The sequence below is a fragment of the Euleptes europaea genome, chromosome 15 (assembly GCF_029931775.1).
Source record: "Euleptes europaea isolate rEulEur1 chromosome 15, rEulEur1.hap1, whole genome shotgun sequence".
Lineage (NCBI taxonomy): Eukaryota > Metazoa > Chordata > Lepidosauria > Squamata > Sphaerodactylidae > Euleptes > Euleptes europaea.
The window spans coordinates 12,409,915-12,423,228 of NC_079326.1; positions in this window are offsets into that span (position 1 = coordinate 12,409,915).

Sequence of the window (13,314 nt, forward strand, 5' to 3'; positions counted from 1 at the left end):
GAACTTGCCAGCCCTCAAGAGGGGAGGGAAATGTTCCAAATCTAGACGATTGAATTGTAAAATATTTGAGATAACCACATTGAAGCACAGATTCCTCCCTTATAGAATCAGCATGTCGGAACGGATCAGAAGGCTGTTTAGTCTACTTTACACTAGAAGAAGACCGGCAAAGCCCAATCTTCTATCTCCCCCACAAGTCAACAAACACAGTTCAATGTCCTCACCATGCCCCAGTCACTGAGAACTTGGGGGAGAATCTCTGCTTTGATTGTTTTGGCCTTTGAGGGAGGAGTCATTGGGGCCAGGGTCAGCAGCAACCATTAAGCCACTTGCTACCACCCAACTTGCATGGCTCACCCAAGATTTGTTGCTTGCTACTGTTCAACAGTAGACACCCCATGAAAGGCAGAATAGTGGTGTAGTTAAGAGGTTCAGACTAGGAACTGGGAGACCCAGGTTCAAATCCCCACTCTGCTGTGAAATCTAACTGGGTGCTTAGCCAGTCACACACACTCAGCCTAACCTACCTCACAGGATTGTTGTGATGGTAAAATGGAGAAGACAATGATGTAAGCGGCTTTGGGCCCCCATTGTGGAGAAAGCCAGGCCATAAACAGAGTAAATAAATAATAAATATAGCTGAAGAGGAAGGTAGATAAAAGGTTGATTGGTAGGTGGGAAGAAGAGAAGGAAGCAGGGAACGGTGAGGAATCACACTCAAAGAGTAGTTGTCAATGGCATTTCATTTTGACGGAGAGAGGGCTCCAGTGGAGCGCCACAGGGTTTAGTTCTGGGCCTGGTACTTTTCAATATTTTTATAAATGATCTCGATGACAGTGTGGAGGGACTACTTATTAAATTTGCAGATGACACCAAATTGGGAAGAGCAGCATACACACCAGAAGACAGAGATAGAATTAATTGAGATCTGAACACACTGGAAAAGTGGGCAGATGTGAACAAGATGCAATTCAACAAGGATAAGTGCTGAATTCTACATCTGAATAACTAAAATGAGGGACATGCATACTTGATAGGGGCTACACCTCTAGGTAGCAGTGTGTGTGAACAAGATCTTGGGTACAGGTGGACCGTAAGTTAAATATAAGCAGCCAGAGTGATACAGCGACAAATAAGAGAATGCGATCTTGGGGTGCATCAACAGAGGCATAACATCCAAATGGCAAGATGTCACAGTTCCACTGTACGCTGCACTGGTCAGGCCACACCTGGGGTATTGTGTGCAGTTCTGGAGGCCTCACTTCAAAAAGGATGTAGACAGAATGGAGCAAGTGCAGAGGAGAGTGCCGAGGATGTTCAGGGGCCTGGAGACCGAGCCCCGTAAGGAAAGGCTGCAGGAGTTGGAAATGTTCAGTCTGGAGGAGGTTGAGGGGGGACGATTGCTCTCTTTGGTCCTTTATGCATGGGTACTGACACACATTTGCCCCTGGACTGACTCGGTTTTTCCTTGGAGTTATGCATGAGTTCTCCGTCCCTCAGAGATGACCTTGCGCCCAGCCCTTGCAAATTCCGGGTCTTCCCGATGCTGTTAAAACCCGATTCTTTGATCTCCCCTGAGATCAGCCCGGGTCAAATCGTCCTCATCTCCATGCATAATCCAAAGCATGGGACAGGGGAGGGGTGTGTGTGACGTTTTTCTCACAGTAAGCCCTACAACCAATTACAAAGCAGCACTTTCAAGGGGTGGGGACTCAGGATTTCTCCCCACCCGGTTCCTTTTAAAGAGCTCCGTTTTGGGAAAATGTTTTTAAAACAGCACTTGGGTTTCCACTGGGGGGGGAGGGGGGAACTGGACGTTTTTCTCACAGTAAGTACTACAGCCAATTACAAAGCAGCATTTTCAAGGGGCGGGGACTCAGACGCTTCCAGATTTGAGATGGTGATTTTGCTGGTGCATAGCATTTTTAGAATTCGCATTAGAAAAGTGTGCGTCCAGCAAGCATCGAACCCCAGGTAAAATTTCAATGCATAAAAGACCTTTAAGTATTTGAAGGGCTGTCACTTAGAGGAGGGCAGGGAGCTGTTGGCAGCACAGGCTGATCCTGCATTAAGCAAGGGGTTGGACTAGATGGCCCGTATGGCCCCTTCCAATGATTCTAGGAGCCTAACTCCTTTTTGTAGGGATAAATTGGGATGAAGAAATAATAAACACCACCCAGTATTCCTTTGGAGGATGTAAAGGAGAAAAATATTAATTTTATTCTGCATTACATCTCACTTTGAAAGCCTACAGATGATATTATGATCATTTGAATCCTCTTTCGGAGAAATGTAGTTTTAGAAATGAGTGACCTTCCCCACTGATACTGTCTAGCCTGCCAGTTAAATGTGCCTCCCAGTCCTTGCTCTTTGCACCCCACCTGCAGAGGTGAGGCAGGTGGTGACTTGAGACGGGGCATTTTCAGTAGTGGCACCTGATGTTTGGAATACCCCTCCGATGCTTTATCAGAACCCACTTTATTGTCTTTTAGGAGCTAGGCAAAAACCTCTCTTTTAGGAGCCAGGATTTTAACTAAAGGCCTCTGTCCTTCAAAATATATTTTATGGTCTGCTTCTAGCTTGAGAACATCAGTTGTCATTTTATGCTGTTTTTATGTCCAGGTCTTATTTTGAATATTGCTAATTCAGGTTGTTGTTTTTATAGTATTCCTTTTACTTATGAGACACCTTGAACACACCTCTGAAGACATGACATATTGTCTAAACAAATGAACGGATTGCAATTCCTATTGTTGACAAGCTGTATAATCTTTGCAATACACCCTGGAGTTCAGGACATCTCACCCAAAAAGGAGTTTGATCTGTGGTCTCCTGTGTCCAGCCTGGGCACACTATGCAGGTCACTGGCCTTTATGCTTCCCAATACGTATCCCAAAGAGGAGGATGGCACAGCATGTTCTGAGGGATAAACAAGCCACTCTGAAAAGCTGGTTAAAAAACCAACAACAGGATGGGGCATCTCTAAAGATAACAGATGCTGCTTGTCTTTCAAAATTAGGAAGAGGTTTAGTTCTGAAACAGATGGAAAGCACAAGCCAAGGTGGTTATTACAACTGCAGTCAGCGCATCCAAGCTGGATGTTTTTTTTTTTTTTTAAGGCCATATTTTTGTATAATGGGAAATTCTGAAAGTGTCATCTCTGTAGGTGGCAGCTCTAACAGCATCCTTACACTGCATAAGGGCCATGGAAATAATTATTTCAGCATTTTGTAACATCCATACTACTGTGGGAGAAAACACTTTGCTGAGAAACCTGGTTTGCTTTTTTAATTCATTTTGACATCACCTGATTTCGATAACGGGCACCAAAAGTAGCCGGTGAACTTTTAAGAGCACAAACATGTGACCGTGAAAGCAAAACTGAATCTGTTTGTCTTTTTGATTTGCAAAGACTTTTTTTAATTTGGAGTTTAAATACACAGAAAGAAGAGCAAGTGGGACAACTACTGTACTAAGCTAAATGGTTTATGATACAATCTGTTGGGCCTGATACTAATGCTGTTCTCTGCATTTGACTCTAGGGCCATATAAATGGCAAACAGGAGGGGAATAATACTCTCCCTTTGAAGGCTACATGTTACTGTTGAGGGCTGTAGTGGTGTTGTGGTTCGAGTGTTGGACTAGGATCTAGGAGACCCAGGTTTAAAACCCTACTCTGCTGTGGAAACTTGCTGGGTCACCTTGGGCCACTCCCACACACTCAACTTAACCCACCTCACAGGACTGTTGTGAGGATAAAATGAAGGACAGGAGAAAATGTAAGCCGATTTAAGTCCCTGTTGGGAAGAAAGGTGGTATAAATGAATAAGTAAGGCTACAGAATCAGCTACCATGATCAGATCCACTTTTTAAACTCTCTGTACATGCATTGGAACACAAGCTTGAGATTTAATCTCGATGAATCTACAACTTTTTGTCCACAGCTCAGGCCATCTCCGTATTCCACAGGTCAACTAGGGATGCAATAGGAGCAGCAGCCTTGCTGACCAGAAAATCCCCAAGTGGCACCAGGAACCCCGTGGATCCATCTACCTCCTGAGGAGACCATCCTAATTGTTCCCCCACCCTTGTGGAAGTTCCGAGTATCAGTGCGTCTAAATCTCACCAGATAATGGTCAGGATAAGACATATGGTTTGATAATGGAGGAATTTTCTGCTCACCCCCATTATCAAACCATATATCTTATGCCCAGATAAAACCAATTCAGGTGCTGTCTGAGCATCCATATGTAATTCTTAACACCTCCCAAACTGGTACTTCAAGGAATTTGCGGCCCTTCTAGGAGAAGCAGTTCACCTACTCTAAGGTTGACAGGCCTATCAACCATCAACTGATCCATCTTTTTAGTATAATTTTAACCTGACCTATCCTTGCACACTCTGTTCATGCAAAGCAACAATGAAGCCTAGCCCCTGGTCAGTGTCCCATATGAACTTACTGCACAAGCTAAAACATGCTCCAGAATGTTCAGCAATACTCAGGAGTTCCTTATCGTGGAAAGGGATTTCTGAAAGTGGAAAATTTGAACGAAACTGAATAATAGGATGCACTACAACTGCTCTTCCCCCATCCGAACATTAGAGGGCAGTATGGTACACAGAAAGCGATGAAAACGGCCATAACTTTGCTCAATGCGTAGTTATTTTAGAGGTAAACAACACGTTATAAATACATACAACAAAGCCATAGCGCTAATCAACATTAAAAAGCAACCTTGAGAGGCTGATTTTGAGCAAGTGTGCAGCAGTGCCCAACATGTCTGCAAATATTTTTTCCCCAATGAGCTAACCCAAATTGCTCCTCCTTTTGAAGAGGGGGGGGGAGCATAATACAGCTGGCCTGGATGGTGGTGTAATGAACAATTTTGAGCTGACAAGTGGATTCAATTACCCCCTAAATAATAGCCCCGCAAATAAAAGGACACTTTTTGCTGGACACCAGAGGTGTTTTGCTATCATTTTTAAAACACAAAAGTTTAACCTGAGTATAAAATAATTGAGATGCGACATTTTAGAGTAGAGACTGTACTGTAATGAGGAACGAATCAATCCTATGGCAGGAAAGAAACTGCTTGTGATGGAAGGAAAATATAGTTTAGGATTATCAGCAGGAACACATTGGCTTGGGTAATGGTAGCAAAAACTGAGTTTCATTCTTAGCGTTGCTGTCTTAATCCTCGTATTGTATTTTGGACAACTGAGTACCAGTCACACAAAGCAAGTCTCTGGAGAGGAAGCATATACATTTGCTAAACTGTTGTTTCTTAATAGAATTTATAGCAATATAGGCACACAACCTGTTAAAGGTTTTTTTCCTTCTTTAATTGGTTTGGGAAATTTACATCTGTAAAAAAAAAATCACTAGATTTGTTATCATTCTAAAAATCGCAGTGTTAATAATAACAGTTATTTGAAATCCATCCATTAGGAATGCAAACTATATTTTGAAAATGATCCAAAACCTACTAAAAACAATTTCATGTCAATAATTGTAAGAGTTAAGCAAATACCCATCCATACAAATATTCTTATGTTAACACATTACTACATTCCAGGTTCATTTAGAATCTTTATTTAGTGCTTAATGGTTACTTATTCATACTCCAAATCCAGGCACATAGAACTAATTTATTTCACAATGAAATGTTGGAAAATTATTTACTCAGCAAACCATTTAACTACACTACCAGGTAGGGATATCTTTTAAACATGCTTTAAAAGTTTTCCAGAGTCCCATGTTATGCAAGATTTCAAAATATTCAAAAAACATTTAAATTATTGTAAATTCTGTAAATCAGATTTATAAAAATTATACAATTGTATATTTAACAACATAGAAAAATTACAAAAGACTACCAATTTATCCAAATACTATCACACGAATAAGCATAAAAATCCAGTTGTATACCAATGAATACTTTAAATATTACAACAGTCTTGTTTGGCTGGATCACACAAATGCCAACCTTTCCCATTAAATGAAGTTATTTGACAGAACTGTGAACACTGTCATTTTTTTCGCAATCTGCTATTTTCGAATAATCTAGTTTTCCAAATTAAACATGTCTCTCAGAAAAGAATCTCTTCTATTTAATTCCAAACTAAGATAATGAAAAAATTAATTCACGAAACTATAAACCTTTTATATAATTCTGATCACAGAAACCATCATGGAAGAAGCAGATGGTTTCTGTTGTAACTTTGCTATACATGCAGAAGAGAAGTTTATTCTAGCACGTGTACAATTTTCTAGGCTGCAGGAAAAAAACGAACTCGTATTAAATATACTGAGAATACATAAATCAAATAATGCTCCAAAGGAAAAAATAATATGGAAGTTGCTTTAGGAACAAAGCAAAACTACTAAATCCTGACACTGCAGCCATAATTCAGATTCTAAAGATTGCCTTTAAAGAAGTTGAGTCTAAGGAAGGTTTGATGACAAGATTTACTTGATTTAACAGCCATTTTGTCAACTGAAATTAAAAGTATAAAATTTTAAACCCCAAAAAAAGTTTAACCTTTGGGAATATTTCCTGTGATAGGTACATGTATGTTTTGTTTTGTTTTGTTTTATTAACTAGGAGTTTCCCTTGACAGGAGAAACAGGAACTGAATACTCAGTTAAGCCAATTACAGAGTTGACAGTCTTCCCATTCACAAATACCGTACACTGGGCATGTCCCAAACACCTATAAAGCTTTGATGCACATGCAGGCCCCCTCTGTGTACCAGTGGTTGTCCTTCAATCCACACGCAAGAAAACACAACAGGAAAATCAACACTGTATGCACAGATCATTCACTGACTCACCCAAGAATGTAATAGCTTATTTGCACTGGAGCTTCTCTACTAAGATGAGCAAGAATTGCAGCTTCAGTCTTTCCCTTCTGTTGACTGCTTTGACCTGTGGCCTAAAATTGCATAAGGCAGTAAACTAATGAGATTTTAGCATTAATAAACTAACCACGTCTTACAAGCTCTATTACAGAGTCTTCAGTGAAGGCTTAAGCGCACTTTGTTATCTATTGACTTACATTTTCCCCTTCGTTCCAAAGTTGAGGGAAAGGCCAAGCAGCATTAACTGAAGTATTTTTAATAAAGATTTTTTTAAAACTATGCTAAAAAGCTAGAATAGCATTTTAGACATGCAGCAAGATTTCTTAAGTTGCAAAGAACCCATGATTTAGAGTCATGAGATGTTACATTCAGATGTGTATCTCTCACTTCTTTTTTTGGTAATGAAAAGTAGCCTTAGTGGGTTGCGTATTTTGATGGGAGGTTCAACAAAGTGAGAAATGATTGCTTAATGTGTCTCCAGAGAGTTAGTTATCTTTCCAGTCAAAATCACCCTCCCCAAACTGCTTTTCCGTTCACAGGAGAAAAGTTACAGATTTCTTGACAAGGAAGATTTTGATCAGGAAAAAAGACTTTGAGAAAAAAGATAAGTACGCTTTTTCCATTTTGCTGGTAACCCTGCTTTTAATGGCACTCTTCTGATGCTGCTTTTCACTAAAATATAAGCCACTGGGACAGTTACACAGATTTAGTGAAATGCCTTTAGACAGGATTGGTCTTTGGACAGGATTTTTAATTAATCAAAGCAAGAGTCCTTTCCTTTTTTTCATCAGCGTTTGATGAAAATGAGTAGTGTCTATTAATGCACTATTGAGAGCAACTGCTGGACCTGTGGAAAAGATCTACTCAATAGCAGCCAGTGCTATCATCAACTCTTCAATAACTGAGTGGCAGTTCACTATTCTAGTCTCCAATTTCTTGGAAGGTTTGTTTTTCATTTCTACTTCCACAGAATTCCTGCATTTTTGCTTGCCCAAATGATAACGCACCGTAAGTGCCTAAATATTTAGTCAACAATAAGTCAGTTACTGGCTGAGTATGCCATCTTCATTTCCCTCTGTACCCCTCCTTAGACCCCAGGACTCATCTGACAGTCCTGTGAAAAGCCTGATCAACATACGAAGTCACCCTATTATAAGGAAACGAGTAGTGTAATTTCCACCAATGCCCTGGATATAAATTTCCAATGGTGAAAACTGGAGGACAGTTAATAGCAGTGCCTTCAAGTAGTGAGTGCTTTTGGGAAATAAAAGAGAATACCAGGGCAGAGAGCAATATACAGACACAATCCAGAAAGAAGGCATGGGCTCCTCCTTAGGCGAGGCTGCGCTTCTGCAATTGGAAAGGGAGGCTGATGAGACCAGCGCCAATTCTCAATGCACCAAGGAAGTCATATGGCTTAAATATTCACGCCTGAGTAATAAAAAGGGTTGATACCAGTAACTGAAATCCTTCCTCAACCCAGTTTTATAAGGGAAGAATCCAATGGCTTTAGCAGCAACCAGTTAGCCTGCAAGTCATGCCTTCCTCAGCCAGATCTCCAGCTTTTTCAGGTCTGCTTGGTACACCACAGGGGGATTTATCTTGTGATTTAACTTTTATATAGTCTGAAATTTGAAATGTAACTTTCATAACTTGCTCTCTCTTATTGTCAGGATAATTTGAAACTTTAAGGTCTTCAGTTGCAATGCAAGCTTTCAGTCAAAAGAAGGATGAGAAATACTTGTGACAGTACAGCTATTGCTGTGCTTCAGAACTGTGTTAACATTTCATGACATTCTGGAACCCCTGGAAAAACAGGATAAAAGAGGGAAGAAAGAGCAGCTGTGTAGCTTCATAGCTCTTATTCCATATCCATCAGCAATTACATTAATATTTTCTAGCCTGCAAAAGTGTTCTGGAGGCTATGATAAAAAAAAAAATTCAAGTTCTTGGTGTGCAGCAGCGTGGCTAAGAAGGTGTTATATCAGACTCTGTGCGGTCAAGATGGATCAGAGAGAAGCTGTTCCTCTAAGATTAGCAAACAGAATGGACTATCTGATGCGAACTCTACGTATGTGAACAATCTATTTTGGGGGGAAATCTAGAGACAGTAATTGAAAAATGACAATTGCATTTCAAGCTGACTTGCAAGGCCTTGTTACAAGACCAGGAAAAACTAATGAAGGGTATTAAGAAAATAAATATAGGGCAGAAGTTACTTTCACATTTCATGGAATAATTGGCGTTAGTATAGTGACCAATATGTACCTTTTGCTCTGAAATAGTGAAATGTCTAACGGTTGGAATGGAGGTTGATATTCCATTTAAACCCAAGATATTCTTGTTAAATCTGGTACCTAATCTAGCTGAAGATCAACTTTGTATGGTGTTACATATGATAACTGCGGCTAAAACAACCTTTGCCAGTCACTGGAAACAAAAATCAACTCCAAAGACAGAGGAATGGCTGGTTAAAGATAAAGAAATATATGTTTTAATTAAGCTAACAGCGTATCAGAAAAACAGATACACAGTAAGATTGGATGCGGTATGGTCACATACAATAAGTAAAATAGAGAATTCATAAATAAGGGCGGGAAAGAGGAATGCACTGCGCTCAGTCAGGACGTAACGATGAATATGAAGACAGAAATAAGCTGTAGCAAGGAAGACTTGATCTTATTTTATTATGTGTGTGTGTATATATAATTTTAAATTACGAAGACTGTCAGTAATTCTGCTTTTTTTAGTTGTTGTTATTGTCATTGGTTTCTTTTCCTAATAAAATTAAAAAAATGTACCTTTTGCATGATATAGTATCAGAGCCACTTCTCTGTGGTTTAAATGCCCAGAACCCAGTGTGGTGTAGTGGTTAAGAGCGGTAGTTTGGAGCAGGGGAGTTTGATCTGGAGAACCGGGTTTGATTCCCCACTCCTCCACATGAGCGGCTGAGGCTAATCTGGTGAACTGGATTTGTTTCCCCACTCCTACACACGAAGCCAGCTGGCTGACCTTGGGCAAATCATGCTCTCTCAGCCTCACCCACCTCACAGGGTGTCTGTTGTGGGGTGGGGTGGGGTGGGGAGGGGAAGGCGATTGTAAGCCGGTTTGATTCTGCCTTAAGTGGTAGAGAAAGTTGGCATATAAAAAACAACTCTTCTTCTTCAACCCTTTGGGCAGGGCTGACCTCATAGGTCTGTCCCTCCCAATCACCCCTTATCCCCAACCTCAAACTAATTAAATGGCACAGGAAGGAACTGCATGGTTGGTCCTGCCCATATGGTTCCAACCTTTATGCATTAGAGCAGTGCTATGGAGTAAAACCATACTATTGTGGCTCTCATACCACAGCTGTAATGAGCAGGGAGGGGGTACTTGTTTCCTTATATCTAATTATATACAATATTTTCCAGTATCACAGATTCATATCCCACTACTACGTTTTCCCACTCAAATCACCTATAGGTTAAAAATATGCAATTCACACCTGGCCATCAGTAGACAAACCAATATTTGTACTGTTACAGCTAGTCTTGACACATTTTTTTCCATATACATGTCACCTCAGTGTATGGAAAAGTAGCGCAACAATCATCGGTTACAGCACCGGGTTCACCAGTAGCTAGTATCAAATGGCTTCCAGTGCTTGTCTCTGCCTTCTGGAAAGGCAGCATTGGAGCTAAGTAATAATAGGACGCCAGCAGGTTGGTGAAAATGGAAGGAAAAGAGCTAGAGTAGAAAGTATTAAAATCCAGTGAGTACTTGAAAGGAAGGGGGGATACAGTTCCACAAGACTATTAGAAGGAGAACATTCTTTATGGCCCCAAGAGGTTCTCTCCCCCCAAAAAATTCTTAAAACGGATCCTTCACAAGCACTGACAAAGATATGGTAGGGCAAAAGAGATAACACAATGATCAGAGTGAATTGTTGCACCCAGAAGAAAGGAGGTCAGGACTAAATAGTTGCCATGAAAAAAGTAGAAACATACAGAGACTGCTTTATACTCCCAAGACTGCATGACATCTGCTTTACATACCAGACTTTTAAGCATACACTTACACCATTCACCTAAAAAGGTAACACACATACATGATAAATACACAATTGCCATGAACATGTGTCACAGTTGTTACAACGGAGAGCCTGGGAATTTAGAGCAGCCAAAGCATGACAGCTGGCTGCAACATAGTGGATTTGGCCAAAGTGGGTAGTGCTGATGGTGGCAACTTGACCGCAGTATTTGGCTAAGGCAGTACAGAGTTCTGTGGTTTCTCTTTGCCCCTGGCAGAGGGATGTATGTTGAGCAAAAGCAAAAGACAAGGTATTGCTCTGTCCCAACCTGAAGCCCTTATAAAGTGTGTTAAGTGCAGCTGTACTTTTAGATGTTCTTGATGGGCTCATTACCCAGAGTGCTACAAGGTCATAGTTGTTAGACTTGCCATATCACATCTGGTGTCATGCTTTTTTTTAGACACTCAGGACAGAGACTGAGAAGACAATGAGCCCTCTCTTTTCAAGTCAAAGTCACCTGCAATGAGGAATGCCAAGATTTCTTGCTCAACTGCAGTGATAAAGAGGCAGAGGCTTGTAGGGCTGTATTGTCAGACAAGTATGCAGCATTACAAATGTAATGGAACAACAGTCATTGTGACCGATTAAATTGGCAGATGCCACATTTGGGCAAGCCCTCACATAGGCATGAGTTGGATGCAGCTGGAATAGGCGCTGACCAAATCAGTTAATAGCCAGCTGCCTATGCATTCTTCCACCAGCACCTACAAATATATACATGCTATAAGTTACTGGAAAAGACAGTCATGCTAGGAAAAGTTGAGGGCAGCAGGAAAAGAGGAAGACCCAACAAGAGATGGATTGACTCAATAAAGGAAGCCACAGCCTTCAATTTGCAAGATCTGACCAAGGCTGTCAAAAATAGGACGTTTTGGAGGATTCATAGGGTCGCCATGAGTCGGAAGCGACTTGACGGCACTTAACACACAGACACATAACCTAACTGCCACATTCTGGTAACTCAGGATACATGCAGACGATATTTTCGTCTCTGCAGTTCAGAGCTGGGAGGCTAAACTGAAAGTGAGGAATGCAAAAATCATTCCTGAAGATTTACACCATGTCTTGCCATACAAACAGCGCAGCCTGGAAGGGCAGTGTCACATGAGCAACCTGTGGGGGGTGCCTAATCACAGAAACATGCAATAAAGGGTTGAACATGAAACAGATGCCCATGCATTCTCCTTTAAAACTGTGACATGAATGTTCCATCACATATTCTGTACTTTGCCTTATGGAGCAACCTCTCATGACCACTAATTGAGCACAACTATGGTAAACCCATGTACATCAGATAAATGGTTTGAATTGTACAATTGGAGTTTCAGGGGGATGGGATACGATTGTTAACAGGCCTCAGAAGGGGAGGTCTCAGAGTGCCTCCTGCGAAATGATCTAAAAGAGCTCAGAGAGCACAACGGTGCTTTCTATGGCAATAGAAAAAGGACATGTCCCACGAAATGAATTGGGAGGGTAATGGAATGGATGAGCATGCCTGGAAGGCGAGGTGCATTTCTAGAAAACACACCACTGGGCACAGAAATCAGTAATGAATCTGTACAGTAGCCATTGCTTATATAAGAAAAAGTTAAAAAATGCTTCTATTTTAGTACAACGGGATAAATAGTAAGGTTTTCCTACCTTAAAACAGTAGATAACCTTGGCCATTTTAAGAAATTGTAAGGTTTTCTTATCTTTGTTAGTACACAAGCCAAGAAGAAATAATTAGCATATCCTCCCAGACTGTTCTAAAAAGTTTATTTAATCAAAAAACATTCAGACCACAATCTCTTGTCTGGTTCTGTTATAAAAGTGCAGTTCTTTGAATGAGTAAACTGTGAAGTCAATGGGATTCGCTAGCATTAATACTGTGTTTAGGAACAAATTAATGGTGCTGTTGAAACATTTTGAACTCATTTTAGGAAAAGACTTCTTACAGAACCTGTTTATATCCTGAAAATTAAATATTTAAATTTCGGCCTATGCGTGCAAAATTTCACAAAACACACTCAATATATTTGAACAGTTAATTCAAAGCCATAAAAAAGTTCCCAGGTGACATTTTCTATATCCGTTACAAATTTAATTTGTGTGTGTGTGTGTGTGATTTTCAATAAAATTGGGCCTCTGTTTAAGAAAAAGAAAAACGGTTTCAAGAACAGCAACAGAGCACCCAAGTTTGAGGTAATAAAACTGTTGCACCTTTAGAGAACACACTCTTTACAGCACATACCGTTGTGCAACACTGCACTTACTTTAAGGCCCCACTGCAGAAGATTCAGTTGTGCAGATTATGCAACCAGTTGCTGAAGTGATTGTGATGCTTCTGCCTCTCTAAGACTGTGCGCCCTGAATTCCAAGGAGCATCACTTCATCCTCAC